Source organism: Delphinapterus leucas, chromosome 11, assembly GCF_059928025.1.
Source record: "Delphinapterus leucas isolate spDelLeu-1000000601 "Yukka" chromosome 11, BTC_Dleu_Yukka2, whole genome shotgun sequence".
Taxonomy (NCBI): Eukaryota; Metazoa; Chordata; class Mammalia; order Artiodactyla; family Monodontidae; genus Delphinapterus; species Delphinapterus leucas.
In genome coordinates this window covers 10,502,585-10,525,064 of record NC_143139.1, presented here as the reverse complement: position 1 = coordinate 10,525,064, position 22,480 = coordinate 10,502,585, and the positions used below count along the sequence as shown (strand labels likewise).

General features: G+C 44.3%; 1 long non-coding RNA gene across 1 annotated transcript; it reads right to left on the bottom strand.

Annotated features, from left to right (window-relative positions):
* Window positions 1–3,662: 3,662 nt before the first annotated feature.
* LOC149747953 (uncharacterized) lies at window positions 3,663–19,333 on the bottom strand. The gene is made up of 2 exons (XR_016394874.1): window positions 12,861–19,333; window positions 3,663–11,732 (listed from the first exon to the last, which is right to left on the bottom strand). It is a non-coding gene; the product is annotated as an uncharacterized LOC149747953 (long non-coding RNA).
* Between the last annotated feature and the right edge of the window lie 3,147 nt (window positions 19,334–22,480).

Sequence of the window (22,480 nt, the reverse complement as noted above, 5' to 3'; positions counted from 1 at the left end):
GCTTTCATCACATCTTCAGAACTCAACCCCATCCAAAGAAAATAAATAAATAAGATTAAGAAGCTTTAACCAGCAAAAGATCATTGGGCTATAAAAGGACAGACCAGAACTACAGCTCTATGACCCGGGTAACTTGACATACATGGTTCAATGACTTTCCATAAATTATAACTGTGAAAATTGATTCCTAGATTCCTACAGCTTCATTCTTCTTTGTCAAATTGCGTCTCTTCTCAAATATTTGGCCAAGTGAACATGGTTCTTTTCTCCCTGCCATGGCAACATCAGGATCAAGGACTGAGCATTAGAAGATTTGGGCTCAACCTGGTCTTGGCTCTGAGATTCACCTGCTCTGTGGTTTTGACAACTCCTTCCACCGACCGCCCTGAGCTTTGTTATGTTGCAAGCGTTGGGTTGGATGACCTCTCTGAGGTCCCACCTGACTCTCATGGTATTGTCACCAGTGACTCTGAATTACTGTCATCGGTTTGTTGCTGGCACTGCTTCAGGCTGCTCTTCAATTCTCTGGACAGGTGACATCTTAGGCCTTCCTTCTACCTGCCCCTCTAATAAAGCTAGACAGCCATGCAGATTAGCAAAAGCCAAGCAAATTATTTTGACTGGGAGAGAAGTGCTACTCTGCAAAAGGAAGAATTTTAACTTCAAAGTTATGAACCACAGAACTTACCCCAGGATTCCTGAGGCTGTAGATACTCACTGCTGTTGAGGAGACATCAGTGAGTGATCAAGACTGAGACAGACCAGTGCCAATTTTGCACGGTAGTTTGAAAGTGTTCTGATTATTATTTTTATCTCCTATGAGTCATTAAGTCTGTTCAAAAGAGTCCTCCACAAGAGGTGAACTGCAGTCATTTTTATTAGTTATTCCGCATCTCTTACATTAACTGTATTTCACAATCAGGAAATCAGTTGCTACAATGAAAGCGATAGTTTGATACAATGAAAAAATAGTATATTAGGAGTTCTGAGACCTGAATCATGACCCCCGGTTCATCCATTAGCTAGCGACATACACAACTCCAGGTATGATTACCAGTGTGAATTCACTATCTTTCTCTCCTACTTAATGGGCAATGCCTCAGGGTCAGAGGCCTTATCTTATCTATACTCATCTCTTTATCCTGGCTTCTAGCACAGTATCTGTTACATTGTAGGCATTTAATAAATATGCTGGCTGAATGGACAGAGAGACGGACGGATGAGGGAATAAAGTTATATTCTCTTTAGGACTCAATTTTCTTATCTGTATAATAAGATCTGCCACATAAGGCAGTCTGGACAAACCAATGAAATACTATATGTAAAGCTTCATCCTGCTCTAGTATCAGAAGAGACAAGATAATCTGAGAAAACCAATCCTTGCTAATGGACTCATGGTTGATAACAAACCACGTGTTGAGGTGTTAATCCTCCCAGAGGATGTTGGAATCTTTGAACTTTGATCCAAAAGAGTCGTGAAGCTTGGATTTTCACACTCTCAGATTGAAGGAGATATCTGGGGACAAACGTCTCCCACCCCACAGATTACTCTGCAGTGGCCACCACCCTCGACCATCTTATTACTTCCAGATCCTGCATTGTACTTTTATTCAAGTTGATTCTGATTAAGATGACCATCAAAGGTGAAAATTAAGTAAAAGGGAGGCAGTGGCATAAAAGGGTGGGTCAGTGTACAAGGGGACTTTTGCTGGCAGAAGGACATCCTGACCAAGCTGACTTGGACAGAAAAGAAGCTGAGGTTTTCTGTAACGCAGGCTCCCTGGCTGCCTCTCACTGCCCCACCCAGTGTCCGCATCCCCCAGCCCTCCTAGCAGGGCTGGATGAGGTCTCTGCAGAGCCCGGGATGCTCACTGAGTTTGCCCTTCCCCGGCTGGTCCTGCTAAGGGTTACAGAAGCCACAGAACAGTTCGGATCATTGTGTCAGAATGTGCGCTAACGTCATCCCCACTAGAGCTGCTCACTCTTCACTGACTGATATGCCTCTTGTGAGCTTCGAGGGAGCCTGAAACTGGCCACCACAGTTGGCCCCATCTCCCCAAGAGTGGCTCCAGGCTGTGAGAAAAGGGATGAGGGCAATGTCCCTCTTTTAAATATGGGAAGACGCAGTGGGTACTGAAGATCTAACATGTGATGATCTCAGAGGATGTGAATCCACAGTCCCTTCCTGTCTCAGGGGGTTTCTACAGAAAATGATCCTGGCCTGCTGGAGAACATATATACGTTACAGAAATGATCTCCTCTGGGGTAAGTTCTTTGCAACTGCAACCTAAGCTATTCAGCCGTGCTTTAGAAGTCTCTGAATGCCCCTCCCCCTCTCTCCCCAAGGGCGTCTTTGAATATAGATGAAAGTGTTCTACATTATTCTCATTTTTATTGGTGCATAGTTTGTTCACATTTTAAACTATTGATTCATTCTTTCAGTGTTTTCATTCCTTTCAAAGCAACTGTGTGACAGTGCATCATTTTTATGTATTTTGGAGAATGACGAGCGGTATATTTTAGACCAAAGGATTTAGCTGGAAGGAGAAGGGAAGGGCAGGGTGGGGGGACGCGTCATTTCACTGACTTTGTAGAGTGGCCAGCTTAGCACATGCAAGTGGCAGTGCAAAGTCGATTTTGAAAGAAACTGCTTCTCATAGGTCTCCTCTGAATTCTTGTAGTGGGTGTTTTGGTTGCCTCTCAACAGCCTCTCAACAGCATCCATTCCAACCCCTCCCCCCATTCCTACTGTGAAACACTCAGGGGTTTTGGTTGAATGCACCCAACTCCTGGCTGTAAGGGTGGGCCTTGATTGGAGTCATTCGCAGTGAATGACTCAGTGCCGGACAATGAATTCAGGCATTAAGTCAATCAGCACATGTCAATCCCTTGGTCATGTCAATTCCAGCACATATGACTGTGGGCAGAAGATCCAAGGTAGTTTAAAAAATAGTAATAATAAAATTAACAAAAAGAGGTTGCAGGAGCCTCCTTCTCTCCATCCCTGGAGGAAGCTTTGGTCCCTGTTGCTGCTAGGAGTCATCCTTTCATTCATTCTTCCCTTGGGTCTTGTTTTATTGGTGGTCTGTGTCCCAAGCACAGTTCAGTTCTAGGTGTTGGGGATACCGGATCTTCAACCTCACAATCCAGTGAAAAAGGTGGAAAATAAAGAAACATATAAATACATTGTATATTGTCAAGTGAGAAGGGCTAGGAAGAAAGAAACAAAGTAAGATAAGAAAACAGAAAGTTATGGGGTGTGATACTTAAGTAACTTGAGAGAGATGCAAACAAAGAAACAGAGCTGCTTGGCCAGGGCAGGGGGGATTACCCTGAGTCGAGGAACCCAGGACGGCTGTCCCAGGAGAGGACATTTGGAAAAGTCAGAGAAAATAGGGAAAATAGACTGAGTATGCAAGACATTTTGAAAATAAATGTTACTTAATGACTGATTAGATTTGGGAGTTTAAAAAGGAAGATCAGGGGGCTTCCCTGGTGGCACAGTGCTTGAGAGTCCGCCTGCCGATGCAGGGGACACGGGTTCGTGCCCCGGTCCGGGAAGATCCCACATGCCGCGAAGCGGCTGGGCTCGTGAGCCATGGCCGCTGAGCCTGCGCATCCGGAGCCTGTGCTCCGCAACGGGAGAGGCCACAACAGTGAGAGGCCCGCGTACCGCAAAAAAAAAAAAAAAAAACTAAGGTAGAGTGTGACTCCAGCAGGACAGTGCAGGCTGAGGACTAAGAAGAAAAACAGCCCGTCAGAGTCTGTGGATCCAGAGAGTGGCTAATGATGAACCTAGAGATTATCATACTAAGTGAAGTAAGCCAGAAAGAGAAAGACAAATACCGTATGACTTCACTTACATGTGGAATCTAAAATATGACACAAATGAACTTATCTATGAAACAGAAGCAGACTCACAGGCATAGAGAACAGACTCGTGGTTGCCAAGGGCTGTGGGGAAGGATGGAGTCAGAGTTTGGGATTAGCAGATATAAGCGACTATGTATAAAATAGATAAACAGCAAGGTCCTGCTCCGTAACACGGGGAACTGTATTCAGTATCCTGTAATAAACCATAAGGAAAAGAACATGAACAAGAAAATACATATGTATGACTGAATCGCTTTGCTGTACAGCGGAAATCAACACAACATTGTAAGTCAACTGTATTTCAATAAGATTTTTTAAAAGAGAGAGAGAGAGTGGCCAATGGATTCTAGCAGCAGTGGTATCTCATACACAGTTTCACACTGTCCTTCCCAAAGCTGTAATTTTCCTATAACCTAAAGTCTTCAGTAAAGTTTCTTCATGGTTACAACCTGTCACTAATAATAACGAACATTTATTGAGGCCTTACAGTGTGCCAGCTGCTCTCCTAAGGGCTCCACAAATTATCAACTCATCCTCAAGGCAACTCTGGAAGGAACTATTATTATCGCCCTCATTTCACAGAGAAAGAAACCGAGGTACAGAAAGGTTATGTCACTAGTTTAAGACCATGCAACTAGCAAGGGTCAGAGCCGGAATTTGAACGCACGAAGTCTGACTGCAGAGCTCATAATCTTAACCATTGTTACTCCCTACATCGTCATTTAGGTTCATGTTAGCCTGGGAAATAAATAAAGGGAGGATCTGCGATGACATTTTGGGGAGGAGCGGACCAGAAATGTTGGCACACCACAGAAAGGTGGAAATGAGCCCAGCGGGAGAAATCTGGGAGAATCCCAAAGCAAAAGCTAGGCAATGACGTCAGGAGGATATAAGCAATTTCCGGGAACCTCAGAAGCCTTCGGGAAGGACCCGGCGTTCCTGCAGTACCGTGGAACAGGGACTCTCCCTGGAGAAATTTGCACATGGAAAGGATGAGTTCCACCCCTGTGAACTGTGATGACACAGGCATCGTGCTTTTCACAAGGCTCCCACGCTCAGTAATTGGTTGCTTTGTATGTTAAGTCTTCCTGCCATTTTCTGATCCTTTTTCTAACATCCCTTGAAAGACAATCCAGCTTTTCACTCAATTACCACGATTCAGTGCCTATTCATTGTCGATCATTTGCAGGTCAGTAAGATGACTCTGTAATGTATTTATTTATTTGTTTGTTTGTTTGTTTATTTATGGCTGCGTTGGGTCTCCTTTGCTGCGTGTGGGCTTTCTCTAGTTGCGGTGAGCAGGGGCTACTCTTCATTGCGGTGCACAGTCTTCTCATTGCAGTGGCTTCTCTTGTTGTGGAGCACGGGCTCTAGGCACACGGGCTTCAGTAGTTGCGGCACATGGGCTCAGTAGTTGTGGCACATGGGCTTAGTTGCTCCATGGCATGTGGGATCTTCCTGGACGAGGGCTCGAACCCATGTCCCCTGCACTGGCAGGAGGATTCTTAACCACTGTGCCACCAGAGAAGTCCCATGATGGCTCCTTTTCTATCAGTGTCACTTCTCAGGCATCTTCTCAGCCTCCTAAAATGCTTTACATACTGGAAAAGAGTTCTATTTCTCCACAGATAAATCGACTAGGATAAACCAATTTTTTCCCATTAAGAAAAAAGATTCAAGTGAAATATGATTTTTTTAACTTTTTATTTTATATTGGAGTATAGCTGACTAGCAATATTGTGTTAGTTTCAGGTGTACAGCAAAATGATTCAGTTATACATATATGTGTATCTAAGATTCATGTGAAAATGATTTTTCATCAAGGCAACTGAAAGCAGATAGAGGAATAGGAAGCTTGTAGGAGCAATGAGTGGTCAGTTCAGCAGAGGTGAAAGTGTAGTAGACCCAAACAAACCTGAGGTGGAACAATATGTGGTCACTCTGTGTCTTTGGAGGAAAAATGCCAATGAGAAACGTAGGTGTGGAAAGTGAAGATAACTGCCTTCCCCCCCAACCCAAAAGGAAGGTAAGCTGCTTATCAGGCAGGGTGAGTCTATGGTGTATGGTCAGCCTTATTAGCATATCTTAATTGGGAATTAGACTGTCATCGCAGGACACATTATAAGTTAAAAACTTGGGAGACAACATAATTCATTTAAATTCCAAATGCACATCTCCTTTACTACCTATTTGTTGAACTGTTTCCCTTTTGCTTTTCCTTTTTCTTCCCCCATTATTTGTCTTTCTTCTTCCATCTACAGCTATACTCTCAATGTTCCTGTTCGCTGTCTTAATCCCTTCTTTTCCACAATTGTATTTGTGATATATTTCCGCAATTACCAGAAGTCACTGCTTCATTTCTCTCCCTTCTCTGTGTTAGATTGCTTTTCGTTTATCTCTACCTCCCGTTATCCATCCTCATTCATCTTTCTCATTCTCTTCCCCTCTTTCATCATTCTCTCTCCCTCTTTTCCTCTCTACCTGTCTGTCACTCATTCACACAACCTCAAGCTGACATAGAACTTAACTTATAATTAAAAAAATTCTCCACTGCTGACAAATTCTACTCACGGAGCTTACGCCCGGGGATTGAGGATTGCATAAGACTGGATGGATCCCACAACCTGTTGCTCTAAGCTTCAAATGCTTTCTTGACCCTCTCCCTCTTCACACAACTGGTGGGGTAGCATTATCCATTATCTTCTTAGAGCAGGGCTGAGAGGAACGGACCACTGAATATATTTGGCCGAGACGGCATCTCTCTAAGGAAGACATTGTTCGTCCTCAGAACAGAGGACACGGGCTCCAGATTTGCAGCCTCATCTGTAGCGGTGTTTGCATTGCTCTGCAGTTGGTTAGCTCATGGCAGCAAGTGCCTGGTGGGCCTCCCTGCCCCCTGAACACGGGGGAGAGTCATGAAAGCTATTGAACATGGCACATATACAGCCTAGGAGTGGGTATCACCAGTCACTCCAGGACTCAGTAGTACCACTGGGTGGCGTGGTTGAAAGAGACTTTCAAATAAAGCAGTATAACCACACACCTTGCAACGGGATGTTTATCTCACAGACCCAATCTGGCTGTGAGAAGAATGTAATGAGACGTGAAACATTTGCCAGGAGACACAGAAATGCCGTTGACGGGGGCTTTGGCTTGGTCCTCGTGGGTGGCGGTCTAAATTGCAGAGCCGTGCTCGGGAGCTTGGCTTTGCGGGGAACATGATCTTAATTGTACACTTGTCTTCTGTGTCGTGGATGGAACTGTTGGAATAACTCTTCTATAAGTTTGTACAAGCATGAAAGATCTGACCCAGGGTGGGTCTCCAGGAGCACTTTCTCCTTGTGGTGGGTCTGAGAATGCCAAGTTCCTGCTAATGCCCTTAAGGAACCTCTGAACCTTGGCCCAAGGATGACTTTCAGGGTCTCCAACAGATCAGTGCTAAATGAAACATTCTGAACTGTCAAGGAGAATCTCCACTTAATTGGCCTTCAAAGTACATAAGATCCAAGATTGGCCTAGGATTATTAAAAAACAAAACAAAACAGAAACAGGGAGTGTGGAAACCTGCTCCAAACCCACCAGACTCCAATTACTCTAAAAAGTACACTTGAGTGTTTAGTTGACATGGTTACAAGTCATACAGCCAAGTGTTGACAGCATGTCTTGCTCACTAGACCACATGGGGCAAGTGGTTGTGTGTAGTATGGTTGGTCCCTTTTCTCATTGGTAGGACATGCCCGTGAGAAAGTGTATTTCTCCACCTAGAAATAGAGACAGAACCCCAAATACTGGCTCAGTGGATCCCAGCAGTCTCTCCAGCTGGTTTGGGTCTCCCATTGAGGTTGTGTTGTGTGGACCTGGCCTGATGTCATCTCCGTACAGAACCTGACAGTGGGTTTTCCACACCTAGCCCCCTGCTACTCCCTTCTGAACGAAGGTATCAAAATTAGGTATCTCATCAATCAAAGGATGTAGGAAGGCTGTTCTCTGTCCTCTCCAAGACCCAAGAAGAGTAATAGAAGACAATGCACTGGGGGTTTCCCTGGTGGCACAATGGTTAAGAATCCACCTGCCAACGCAGGGGACACGAGTTCGATTCCTGGCCCGGGAAGATCCCACATGCCGTGAAGCAACTAAGCCTGTGCGCCACAACTACTGAGCCTGTGCTCTAGAGCCCGCGAGCCACAATTACTGAAGCCCACGCGCCTAGAGCCCATGTTCTGCAACAAGAGAAGCCATGACAATGAGAAGCCCGTGCACCGCAACAAAGAGTAGCCCCCGCTCGCTACAACTAGAGAAAGCCAGCACACAGCAACGAAGACCCAACACAGCCAAAAATTAAAACTAATAAATTAATTAAAAGAAAAAAAAGACAATGCACTGTATGATGCTGGTCTCAGGGTGTAGGTATGCGATCTAGAAAAAAAGGTCCCAAGTACGTAACTTCACATTTGATTTTTTCCTAAGATAATTGGCATTTTTCTAGAAAATGTTCAGTTTCATTGGTGTGACTCAGTTGGTGTTCATTGGATGCCTAATTTGTTAGTAATGTTGGAAATCGTATATTTCCAAATTTCGCATGAGAAAACTAAGACAAAAGATCATTAAGAGACACACAAAGTGACTCAGGGAAAAGATAAATTTATGTATCTGGTTACTGACTCTCCAGGACTGTGTTGTGTTAATTAGATGTTCCTGAGTCCTTTGTCTCAAAATTAGTTGAGAGATTATACCATAACGTCAATCTTGTCCATCTCAACTTCTTGTAATATAAAGCTACCTTGGGATCCAAAGCAAAGAAATGTAAAACTCAATTAAATTTCGGGAAAGATAGAATGTTGCAGGAATACAATTTCCCATACACATGTGATCGATATTCTAATAATATCAACTTTTACATTTGCCTTTTATTTTGGCACATCAGATTACAGAAGACATTATCCCCAGATCTTCACCTTCATCCTCTCAATAGAGAGAAGGAGATTCAGAAATGATTTTGTGTATCATCCCCCTAAGGAGGCTAGGGCTCACAGTAGCCTAGAGGGGACTGGACTTCCAGTGCTGGGTGACTGTAAATCCCAGATTGCCCAAGGCACTTCCGACTTCAAATATCCTGTCCCAATATCACCGTATGTGCCCTCTTACTTCTTAGAGCAGCCTGGCTGGGCTCCAGATGACACGGATTCCAATCTGAGTGTCGTTATTCATCTACCCATTCGGCAAGTATGATTGACACTGTGATACGCGAAGCAAACACCATCTCTGCACTAGAGGAGCTTAGAAAAGTGGCCAAGACAAGTCTGTAAAAAAATCATACCAATTTTAAGACATAATATAATCGTGGTGGTGGAAATATGAGCAGTGGGCTAAGGGCACAGTGGATTTTAAGAGAGGAGAGTCAGCTCACGGGAGTCAGCATTTGAGCTGGCTTTGAGGAGTGTGGGATTAACCTGGCAGGTAAACGTGAGGGGAGAGCATTTCCAACAGAGATAACAGCGTGGGAGTTAATGAAGTAGAGGCATGTTTGGGGGAAAGGTCAAGGTGCCGTACACATAAGCATGTAAAAGGGAGAAAGGGGATGAGTAGGAGACTGTCACTGGAAAGGCAGGTTGAACCCAGACCTTGAAGTGTCTGGGAAATCAGGCTAAGGAGATGGGACTTTGTTCTTCATGCATTAGAGAGTCATTGAGTGTCTTTTGAGCAGAGTAATGGCGGGTGACAATCTGAACTTCAAGAAAATAACTGTCTTCTTGAAGGAGGACAGTGTGGAAGGGAAATCAATGAGGGTGATTTCTGAAATGGCCACCAGGGGGCACACTTACACTGACAACTTTTCTGGTCCAGAAAGGAAGCAGGCCCAGGAGGGGTGTAGACGCCAAGAACTGGAGCAGAACACAGGTGGGAAGGGGTGAAGGCGAGTAGGGCAATCTGGGGGAAACTCAGAACTAGAGGCATGGAATGCTTACCATTTTAGGAAACTTGAGATGAATTTGTAATATGGGCAAGAGATAATGGAAAATCACATTTACTGAGTTCCTAATACCAGGGACTGTTGCTAATGCTTTTCTGCTCTTTCTAATCTATACCTGACTGCTACATGATGACTATTCATAGTCTCATTTTATAGCCAACAAAACCGTCTGAAAATTTCATTCACTGAGATACTAATTGAGCATGTACTCTATGCCAAGCACTCTTCAAAGCACTTGGGATTTACTGAGTGAACAAGACAACCCCTGCTCTCATGAAGTATATGGGACACGACAGGGAGGAGGTGTCAGAAAGCAAGTGAACAAACAAATGAATGAAGAGATTCAGATAGTGAGAAGTGCTATCAAGATCATAGCCTGGTGGGATGATTGAGTATAACAGGAAGGACTTCTCTAAACGGGTTGATAAATGAAAGCCTCTCTGAGCAGTTGAGTTGAAATCTAAATGATGGGAATGAAACATTCAAGTGAAGACCTTCCAGGAAAAGAGGATTCCAGGCAGGGAGAACAACCAGGGCAAAAGTCCCCATGGAGGGAATAACCTTGACGTTCTCCTGGGACAGAAAGGCCTGAGTAGGCTGGGTGCGATGAAGAAGGGTGGGTTGGTAAGAGCTGAACTGGAGATGTGGGTGGTGGCCCAATTCCAAAAGGCCCTATAGCTATTACAAGGAATTTGAATTTTATTTAACCTTATAGGAAGGGTCCAGGCCGATACTTAACATTTGCAGGGCTCAGGACAAGAGTTTAAAGGGAAGCCCCAGGTTTCCCAAATTTCTCTTTCATTCTGCTCCATCCTGCACCACAAGTGCCTTCCCACGTGTGTGTGTGGACACCCTACCCCTTACGTGTAAGCTCTGCCCTCCCTCCACCCCCAAACAGCCATCCCGTGCTCACCTCTCAAGCAAGGAGTCCAGGTGTCCACCCTTGGGAAGGTAAACCTGGTGATGGGGCCCCAGAAGGATGCTGAGGTCTCTTTGGGCAGGAAATCCTAGGTCCCTCATATCCAAAGTGTGGTCTAGGAGGGGCCTGAGCTCTAGGCAAGAATGTCCCCTTGGCCCCTTGGACTCTCCCCAGAACAGAGCCCTCTAGACTTTCAGGACCCAGGACAGGGGCCCTGGTTGTCCAGGTCTAAAGGGATATTACCCAGGTCTGTGTGACTTCAATTACTGGCCTCTTTTCACTAAGCATGTTCGCTATGTTGGTGGGATCTCCCTGGGGACTCAGGTCCACCAAATCTAACATGTCCAGTTGTCCCATAAACACAGGCAGTTAAACGGTGGTAAGCTGGACATTCTGGGCCAACACCTAGGTCTTTACTAGCTTCAAACTCCAAGCTGGCAAAAAAAAAAAAAAAAGTCTATGTAGGAACATAGACAGTACTCACTCCAGAATGGTTGACAGCTTTCAGTTTTATAGGGTTTTCAAACCTCCAGGCAATTCCTTTTTATACCCCACCCTATGTACACATAGACATCCTTAATAATTAACAGTATCAGGGATCATCTCCCTAAAAGTGACTTAGTAGGGGTCTTGGTAGGGGTCTCCTTCAACCTATCACTTGCCTCCACCCTGACACAGACACTCACCACACCGTAAAGCCTTTTCATCGTCCGTATCCACTACTAGAGTACTAACACCTGCAAAGAGACACGTGAGAGCTCACATCCACTAACGTCTAGTGCGCAGCTGAACGCCAGTGAAGACTGGCTGACCACATGAAGAAGCCAAGACACTTCCACCTGTCAGGGTGCATTGCTCTATCACAATGGTCCACAAGAGGCTGGTTCTCAGGGCAAACTTCCTCCACTAAACTTACATCGGGAGTGGAATGTTCTGTGAGAAGTGGGGAGAAGAGTCCCGTTGGACCTGCTGGAGAAAGAATAGGTGAGGGAAAGTGTATTCATTGCCTATTGCTGTGTAACAAACTATCCCAAACCTAGTGGCCTAAAACAGCAATAAATACTAATGATTTCATAGCTTCTGAGGGTCAGGAATCTGGAAGTGGCCTGGCTGGGTGGTGCTGGCTCAAGGTCTTTTATGAGGTTGTGATCCAGGTCTTAGCCAGGGCTGCTATCAGGTGAGACTGGGGCTGGGAATCCACTTCTAGAACAGCTCACTCACACGGCTGGCAAGTTGACCCAGGCTGTTTGTGGGAGGACTCGTCACTCTGTGGAGTCTCCACTGGGCTCTTGGAGGGCCCTCGCGACCTGGCATCTGGCCATTAAACTACATAAAGCTCCATTTCTGAGTGGAAGAGAAAAAGCATAGCTGGTCCAATGGGACCTCAGCTTGAGTAGAAGAAAAGGTAAATGAAAGCCCTCCCTCCCCACCCCCCCAGGACCGCAGCCCTACCTGCCAATACTTGGGCAAGTTACTTAACCTGTCTGCCTCCGTTTACTTATCTGAAACACGAAACTCATAGCGGTACCTACTTAGCAGGGTTGTTTTAAGGTTGAAATGGATCGACATTAATGCCTGGCATATAGTATGTGCTATATGAGTGTCTGTTATAAATAAATCAATAAGTCAGTCAACACATCCATCAATAAATCAATAATACTGACAGCCCTCCATATTTTTAATCCTGTCTGAGTAATCCTCTAATCTGAGTTACACTGCGAAACTGCCTCTATTTTTTGTCCCCCCCAATTTTTTATCTGAAAGTTCCAAGTGGGTGGGGTTGCTGAGATTGCTGTACAGGAATATACAGCATCCAGCTCACAAATAAATGCAGGATACACCCGCATTTAATACTGTGATAGTAATAATGCTATTTTCGATGATGATATAACGACTTCCAGAATCACCAAGAGGACTGACTCCTAGAACGTCGTTCTGAAGGCAGGGCTGCTACACCACATCTGGGTGGACCCTCCTCCAGCTGTGGGAGTGCTATTTTTAACCTTGGGTGGGTAGATGACTAGCTATTTCCAAATGGTGGTTGAGAACACAGTGGCCGTGACCCTTTGGAATTGGGAGTGGGGAGGGGAAACGTACATAGTGAGGAAAACCATGTCCCCTTTTCTGGCTTTGTCCTTTATCACTGTCCTGCTTGACTCCAGTTTGCTCACACTGCCTTCTTTCAGGTCAAAAAAAACGGAAGAAAGAAAGAAAACAATTTTTTGAATGTGGCATCCATAGTAATGAAAAAGCACATTTTTTTTTTTTTTACATCAGGAAGCCTTGCTAAGGGGCTGAGGGCCTTGGGAACCTTGCAATATAACTAGAGCAGGCCAAGATTTAGTTATTCTGCAGTAAAACCACATTTTTACTTAATGTCATTTAAAACCAAATGCCAGTTTTACAAAATGAAAGGAACTACCACAGAGTATTGGAATGATCTTATGAGACTTTCATGTAATTTTTAATTGGTTTGGCTGTTTCCTAACTCATTAATAAAAAGGATTATAGGAACATGACCATGTTATATCTACTGCCTTTTTTTCTAAGTAAAATTGAATATCTTTTATAATAAAGTTGAAAGATTAAATTGATGATTCTCTTCCCCCCCCAAAAAAATCTATTTCTCTGAAACGACCTTGATCTAACCCTTTCTATAAACTAGATTCAGCTGTATCTAGAGTATGTCTAATAGAGCATTAGCAGGGTAGTGATGTTTTAACATAAGAACCCTGGTGTCCTCAGTGGCTCACAGTTGGAAGTTTGCCAGTTTTCAACACCTGGTTTCTCTCTGCAGGCAGCCTTCCCTTCACTGAAGCGGTGCGAGACCTGCAAATTACAATGTTAAGTCTTTCCCTGACATCTAGTGTCAAAGTGTGAAATAACAGACAGGGAACCAGCCACTCATTAGGATAAGGATATTCTCGTCATGCATTCCTTAAGGGTTGACTCTTGGTCCCAGGGTCCATCAGGAAGCAGCTGGCAACTTCATACCTCACAGGTAGCCCCAAGACGGAAGAAGAGAAGAGGGACCAAGAAAATGGAAATGCATCCTTTTCCTTACTGTAAAATGTGCCTGATTGACCCAAGACTGATACAGCATCCTTTGGGCTTATTTATCTTCTGGCCGAAAAATAAAATCAGAAATCATGGCTTCTATCTTTACAAACTGTCTTCTTATTCCAGGTCCTTTTATTCCACGTCTTCTCCAACTCATTCTCTGCCTTCACATGACCTTTTTACTCTTGATTTCTCTGCTATATGGAATTTTTACAGAATGCACAATATAGGTCAACAGATGCTAATGCAAGACAAGATGGGTGGGAGTAGCTTCTGACTTCTGTTTCTTAACACTTGCTAGCTAGCACCAGTAATGATGCACTATATTTTTTAGCAGAGGGATCATTGGTCCCTTATGTTTTACTCCTTCAGCTGTCTTGGCCCATGACACCTCTGATGTAATTGAGAAGGTATCATCTTTGCTCTGAAAATGACTGCCAAGACCATATTGTCAAAAATGCTGCAGGGCCCATGGCTCCTGCACTGCGGTGATTATAAGGAAATTTGAATCATCTGGGAAATAGACACAGGGGAGCAGAGAAGAGGGAAAGCTTCCTGAGAATCAGAACCATCAACAGCAAGAGAAGGATGAGAGGCTCTGAGTAGCTACTCTGTGCCCTCCTCCAGGCAGTCCACTGAAATCATTCCAGTACTGTTGACGTGTGACCATGCATCCCCTTAGATTACGTGAAACTTACTCAATAACCCATGACAGCCTTCAACAATATTCCTTGCCAAGAAATTCCCTGCAAGTATATCCTACATCCCTGATGCTTCAATGAAAATCTATTGCTCCTCCATTTTAAGTTAAAATTCTTTCATTCCTCCCCTTGTTTAATCTGTTCGATAAATGTTTATTCGGCCTCTACTACACGAGCCAGGCAATGTGGTGGGCTCTAGGCAAACAATGGAAGAAAAGTTATAGAACATACGCTCCACGTACGTACAGTCAAGGGAGGGATGGATACTTGATGTTAATTAGATCATGTCTCAGTTTTTATGATCTGGCCCTGAGTCAGAGCCCCTCAAAACATCATTTCTCTGCCTCACAGCCCTGAGGTCTGTCAGGTCCTCCTGGTTGCTTTTTAAAATCCTTTTCTCTCTTTCTCTTTCTAAATAATCATTATCAAGTGGCAGGAGGCTACCCGCCCTTCTGGGCTCTGTCTTTAGATCAGTCAGGTGAGCCTGCAGTTCGTAGGCAGACAGGATAGGGGAGGCAAGAGGAACCAACACCCCCTCTGTAGTTGCAGTGTCCCTGCATGACAGGAGCACAGGGCTGGGTATATTCTCTCCGCAGTCTTGACTCTGACTGTTCTAGGAGGTACGTGGTGGCTACTTCAGGTAAGCAGCAATGAAAGCATCACCATACACCTGTGTGACGGGCGGCGAGAAGTCTCCTCCAATGACGTCTCGTCATTTCTCCTGGTGACTGGCCTGATCAGGATCTATAAAACAGCAAATTTCCTAATAGCTGCCTTGTTAGCTCAAATTTCAAGAAGCTACTCCATTCTTTAAATGGGGGGTGGGCGGTGCAAGGAATATAAATAAGGAAAAGATAGGAAAATCAATAAACACTAAAGGACAACAACTGCCCAGGAAACAGCAAAAATATCTTTGAAGAATTTTTTTCTTTATTATTTTTCAGAGGAGAAACTTCAAGTTAGTATATGTATGTATCTGACTCAGAAGAACATGGAGAATTTGTCTAAAATATGGTGAAAATTGTGCTGACCTCATTGGAAGAAATGGCTTTTTAAAAAATCCCTCTTATTTTTGTATTTCAAATTTAGTGACTCCAGAATGTATGTTTCTGAGCCAAATGGCACTAAGGAAGACGCCCTTGAAACTCAGCGTAGGAAATTCTTAAGGTTTTGTTTTTTTTTTTAAAGCACAATTAGTTCTTTTTACTTTAGTTTAATCCATTTTGTGATCCAAAGGCTTTCCTTCAACAAAATAAATGATGCTAGTCACCATTAGAAGAGCTAGAGAAAGTAGATGATAGAGAAGAAAATTCAGATATTAACAAGTTGAATTACCTGCCACTTTTTTAATTGTCCTGATGCATATAGCCCCATATGTTTAGTGTATATATGGCAAAGATAGAAACTTGGACCCGCAGGGAGAGAGGAAATGTGTAAACAACTAAAGTTCAAACAGTGTGATTTGAAAAACAACATCTGTCCCTCTCGTCCAAAGCTTCTCATAATTTACTACAGAGTAACAGCAAGTATTGATTTCTGCCCTTCAGCTTCCTGATCTGCCATTTATCACTGTTTACCTCCCAGAGACTCTATGTCAGAAAACCACTGTTCATCAGGGTTTTTTCATAACAACACATAAAGAGCTACAGAAAAAGCAGAGATTTCAATTAGCTTTATTAGCGCATCATGATGCCTTCCCCAGCCAATCAGCATTCAGGGTCAACCTAGAGCCAATTTTCTTCTCCTGGACCTTTTTTTTTTTTTTTTTTTTTGCGGTGCGCGGGCCTCTCACTGCTGTGGCCTCTCCCGTTGCGGAGCACAGGCTCCGGACGCGCAGGCTCAGAGGCCATGGCTCACGGGCCCAGCCGCTCTGCGGCATGTGGGATCTTCCCGGACCGGGGCACGAACCCATGTCCCCTGCATCGGCAGGCGGACTCTCAACCACTGCGCCACCAGGAAAGCCCTCCTGGACCATTTTTAAAGAGAAAGTCCTAGAGACTCTCTTCCCTTGTAACTAGCTCCATCTGTATATTTCTTTTTGCTCCAGCTTGTCAGCATTATGAGACTTCCTAGGCTGACTCTGAAGAGTTTTTTTGAGAGGACAACTAAACTCTATATGATAAAATAGTAGCAAACCCCACAATTCCTTAACTAAAAGTGTTCCAAAGATGTCCCAGTTTGCTGAAAGGGCCATGATCCATTCTTATCTATAAATGAAGCCCAATCCTCATGAAATTCATTTAACCAAAAAACTTGGCAGAATCATGGTTCTGGAAAGAGCTTGGAGAAGTCATCGGGTAAAACCTCAAGCCTTCAGAAAGTTAAATGTCTAAACTTAGAGTTGCAAATGTGTTTCTTCTTAAGTAAAAATTCCAAAGGACTGGTAGAGGCTCCCTGGAATTCCAAATGGAAGACTTTTGAGGACTGGCCCAATCTCTGTAGAAAAGGGTGTTGTGATTAATTGGTAATGTCTACCAAGAGTACGGGACAGGGCAAAAGGTTGACTCTGGCCTAAATTAAACAGGATAGAGCATTTTTTTCTTCTCTTAAGTTTGCTCCCAACCTTCCTCCATCATACATTCTAGTTCTATCTTTCCATGAACCTATCCCTTATAAATACCTTTCAGAATCAGATCCCACCTCAGTCTTCTCGTCCAGAGACACCAAAAAACATTTTCATCTTTCATCCTGGGACCTATTTTCCAACACTTTAATCATTTTTGTTGCACGTTCCTACAGTCACCCCAAGCTCTTCACATCCCTTTGAACAGTGGTGACAAGTGCTTTAATTCAGACTATAATTCAAGTCCCCAATTCAGACTATAATCCGACTATTTCAGAATATAGAGAAACTATTGCCCTCATCTGCATATTCCTTCATACTTCCTAGTATCACATGGGCTTGTTCATAACATCATCTGACTCATGTCCTTGCCACGTCCCTGTTACCTGTGTCCAGGCATCATTCTCTCATTGGTGAGATCGATGTTCAGAGGCTTAAGCATCAAAATAGTTTGCCCCCAAGAAGTCTCCACTTTAAGGGTAACAGAGTTTGGCCCAAAATAAAAGATGTCTTTAAAAAGGAAAAAAGGCAAACATTTTTAAAACAAAAGGAGATGTTAATTAAACATGTTCCAAAGGGAAAGTTTGTAAAAGGCAACATTTTTGAAAAGCAAATTTAAGCAAATAAGATATTTTAACAAGAATTTTCATGGGGGGACTTCCCTGGTGGTCCAGTGGTTAAGACTTTGCCTTTCAATGCAGGGGGTGCGGGTTCGATCCCTAGTCGGGGAGCTAAGATCCCACATGCCTCGCGGCCAAAAAACCAAAACAGAAACAATATTGTAACAAATTCAATAAAGACTCTAAAAATCGTCCCCATCAAAAAAAAAAATCTTAAAAAAAAAAAAAAAGAATTTTCGTGGGATACCAAATTAAAACTCCAAGTGTGCCCTGGATCTATGCCCTGTCCTCTTGTCAGCCCTCCATGGCCACCCCTCCAATTGCCTTGTTCTCCATGGGGCTACAAGATCCTGGTTGGAATTAACATAAACAGAATATATGATGCTGATTTGAGGAAGCTAAATTTGGCCATAAAAACCATTTAAAAGTAAAATTTAAAACAAGTGACAGCTGCATTAAAACAGATATAAGAAGGGTCGGTCCCAAGAGAGTCGACCCAGAATGATGGATGTGCCCAGAAAAACTTAACTATCTAGAGTTTAAACATGGGAAATATGCAGCCTCCTCGGGATTTAGATTCTGGGGTGCTTCAGAGACCTCCAGGACCACTCTAGAATGGAACCCTTTAAGATTTTCCTAGAACCTCTTTAGACTTGAAGGGGAGAGCTTCCTCAATGTCCAGCTGGTTCCTCATACTTTGCGAGTCCAGATCTGAGCTTATCATCTTCCCCCTCATATTAATTCTTCCTCCTCACATTAATTCTTCCTCCAGCTTTCCTGTTTCATTAACAGCATGGCCAGTTTCCCAACGTCCAGTCTCGTAACACCAAAATAATCTTTATCGGCTTCTCCTTGAATTCCTGCTAAGTCATGGGGCATCTAAGTCATGTCTCTTGCCTTCATCTCTTCCATCCCCATCCACTTTGTCCAGTTTCTTCAATTATACTTCTTTCCTCAACCACTGCGTCAGCTTCCCACATTCTCCAATCTTCTTTGTCTTCCCCTAGAACCCACTCAATAATCTACCAAAGTCATCCTCTCAGAGCATGCTCCAATTATGTCATGCCCCCCCAAGAAAACCACTGAAGGACTTCCCATGATCCCACCAAATCAGTTTAAAATTCCTAACTCTGGGGCTTCCCTGGTGGCGCAGTGGTTGAGAGTCCGCCTGCCGATGCGGGGGACACGGGTTCGTGCCCCGGTCCGGGAAGATCCCACATGCCGCGGAGCGGCTGGGCCCGTGAGCCATAACTCTGGGGCTTCCCTGGTGGCGCAGTGGTTGAGAGTCCGCCTGCCGATGCGGGGGACACGGGTTTGTGCCCCGGTCCGGGAAGATCCCACATGCCGCGGAGCGGCTGGGCCCGTGAGCCATGGCCACTGAGCCTGCGCGTCCGGAGCCTGTGCTCCGCAACGGGAGAGGCCACAGCAGTGAGAGGCCCGCGTGCCGCAAAAAAAAAAAAAAAAAATCCTAACTCTGAGAGTCAGCACCTTCTGCAACAGAGAACTTACGCTACATTTCCAAAGAGCTCGCTTGCTCCAGCTAGCTTTCCCCACTCCATGCTTTATCAGCCCATCCTTCTGAACTACCTTCCCTCTTCCTCCTATGGGTACAGCTTCCAAAACTTTACCCACCCTTCAAGTTCATCTCAGATGCTCCTCAAAGGAATGAGCCCACGGAGCACAGCTGGGTGAGGGCCAGAGCAGATTCCTCTAAGACAGGGGTCACTCTAATCCAGGTCCAAGGGATGCGTTACTTAGGAAATCCATGGATGGCTCCAGGGCAATTTGTGAGTGTCCTAAATTTTATGGGGAAAAAACATATGTATGTTTTTATAGCTTTTATCAAATTTAAGGACCCCAAAAAGGTTTTTAAACACCCATCTAAGGGCATCTTTCCCCTCTTCCTTCTCAGCATCAATCATGCTTGTACCTGCATTGGAACCACCTGTCCAGTTCTCCTTAAACCACCATGGCAGACAGGGTCTGTCACGCATCATGCTATCCCCCAGCACCTTCCCTGGCACCACACAATTATATTAAACATCCACTAATTGCCAGGCAGAATGCTAAATGCGGACGTAATAAATGAACAACGGGTTCCCTGCCCTCACGGTGCTCTAGTGAGGAAGCCATGCAGTTAAACCCACAATTAAAATAGTTTGTAAAGAACATTCGGATGACTATGCACAAGGTGTTATGTAAACACTGACAAAGCGCATCCCAGTAGGGCCTGGGGTAGTCTGGCCACCCTTCCAAAGATGAGAAATGGCTGAGTCTTGAGGTGTCAGAAGGGGAGAGCCAAATACCAAAGAAAGGAGGGGAAAAGGAATAGCATGGGGAAACACTTCCCAAAGCACGGAATAAGTAGTACATTTTAGCTCGAGGATAGAATGGTATGGGGAGGAAAGGTGGAGATGGACATGTTTAGCACTCTGAATTTTATCATGAACAACATGAAGGCGCCAATGAAGGATTAACAGCAGAGGAAGAAAAAAAAAAGGCAGAGGAAGGGCATGATGGTATTTGCAATGCAATCATCTTTGCAACAGAGCGGAGAATGAGTTAGAGCTGTGAATTCTTAAGAGACCTTTCAGCTACTTTAAATAAATGCTATTAAAGGTCTAAACTAATATCATAGCAAAGGAGTTAGAAAGAAAGGGAAAGAGTCTAGAAATATTTAGGATTTAAAATCAAGAAGATACAGTTACTAATTAGATATAAAGAATTAAGGAGAAGGTGGAATTGTGAATGACACTTGGGTTTCTAGCGTCTAACTGCATCTAAGTGATGGGTGGTTATTTCCTGAGACCAGGGATACAAAAGGGGGAGGAACGTACTGGGTTCTGTGGAATTTGTGGTTCTTATGAGACTGGATCCAGAAAATTGGTCTGAGCCAAGATGCAGATTTTGGAATCATTATAAGATGGGTGGTGATTAGTTGTATGAATTTTAATGAAGTCTCTCAGGCAGAATACAGAGATAAAGTGAACAGAGGGGTCAAGGAAAACCAACCAAACAAACAAACAAACAAAAGAGAATATTCACTGGACTAGGGAATCTAAAGTGACCGTTGACCCTTAGGAAAGCGATCGTTTTGGAACGGTGAGGGCAGAAGCAAATCTGCTTGAGAAAGAGCCAGTAAGGAGTCAGGCTGTAAAACCGTGCCCTGGGCTTCCCTGGTGGCGCAGTGGTTGAGAGTCCGCCTGCCGAGGCAGGGGACACGGGTTCGTGTCCCGGTCCGGGAAGATCCCACATGCCACGGAGAGGCTGGGCCCGTGAATGGCCGCTGAGCCTGCACATCCGGAGCCCGTGCTCCGCAACGGGAGAGGCCACAGCAGTGAGAGGTCCGCGTACCGCAAAAAAAAAAAAAAAAATTGCCCTAAGACCAGGTGAGAGGGCCTTTCCCAGGCCTGTGCTTTATGGCTCTGCTCTGCTTGTCCTCCAGCCACACCCCTACAAGGACAAGAAGTCCTTGGGCTTGGAGCCAAAGGAGCATACCCACTGGAGCCCACATGCTCCTTCCAGATTATATTCTGATTATCCAGGACCCCAAATTCCCTGCCCAAACATCCCCAAGCGCATTTCTAGGCCTCCCTCCCCTGGGCTTTCTCTCAAGTCTAGTCCATACAGAGGTCAGACCATATCATAGGTGTGCACACTCTTGGACAAAGAAATGGCTGAGGGGTGGCCATTTGCAGGATGCGGAAGGGGCGAGGATTGGTTTTGCATGTGTGGGGCTGGGATCTCCACAGTCATGCACTCAAGGTCCCTGAGGATGGAGCCCGAAGTGAAGGGTAAGGGAAGCAGGCTGTGAGCCAGAAACCCGGTACCAACTTTCCCCTGCAAAACCATGTTCTACCCCAGAACCCCAAGGACTCTGAGAATTCTAAATTTGATCCTGACCTTCTAGGTATATTTATCAAGGTAGAACAGTAGAACACACTTTATTTAGCAGCTCATTAACTTGATATGTAACTTTTAAATATTTAGACGCGGTGTGCAGACCTCCATTTGTGCTCTTACTTGGGGCCCACAGGTGTCAAGGTGAGGCCTGGTGGAGACATAGATAACAAGACACACCTTCAATAAACGTGAGAGTGAAGAGACAGCAAGAGGTAAAGTATTAGGGTAGAAGGGAGTGTTTTGTTTTGTTTTGCTTAAGACAGGATAAACTTAAACATAAGTTACCCACAAGAGAACACTTCCGGTAGAGGGAGAGAGAGGTTGGAGATACAGGGAAAAGGGGTGTACCAAAAAGTATCCTTAAGGAACTAACAGCACGGAATTCAAAAAATGTGGGTGGGAATGGGAACGTCCAAGGAAAGGCCATGGGAATGAGTGGCTGAAATGAAGTTAAACTGAACAATTAAAAGTTGTCTGCATCGATCTTTTACCTGTCCTTCCAGGAGCTCTGACAAGCATTAAACAAAATGAGAGGTAAAGAATTTGAATTACTCTGGTGAAAGAAATTAGTAGAGTCAGTTCAAGCATGCCATGTTGAAGTGAGTGTGGTAACTTGGTTTATGGAAACAAATCTGGGTTTAAATATTACGGCCAGGATGATTTTAACTTTTTTAAAATAAGGCGACCAAGTGTCAGATTCATGAGTGTAATCTATGTCACTCATAAATCCAGTACTATAATGCTCAAAACCTGATTTTGCAATGGCTAGTTACCTCAAGAGCTATGGCAAAATTGTACCCAAATACTCAAAACAGCTTTACTTTTTTTTTCTATTTCAATCAACTTGTATCATGTCAGGCATCAGAATCA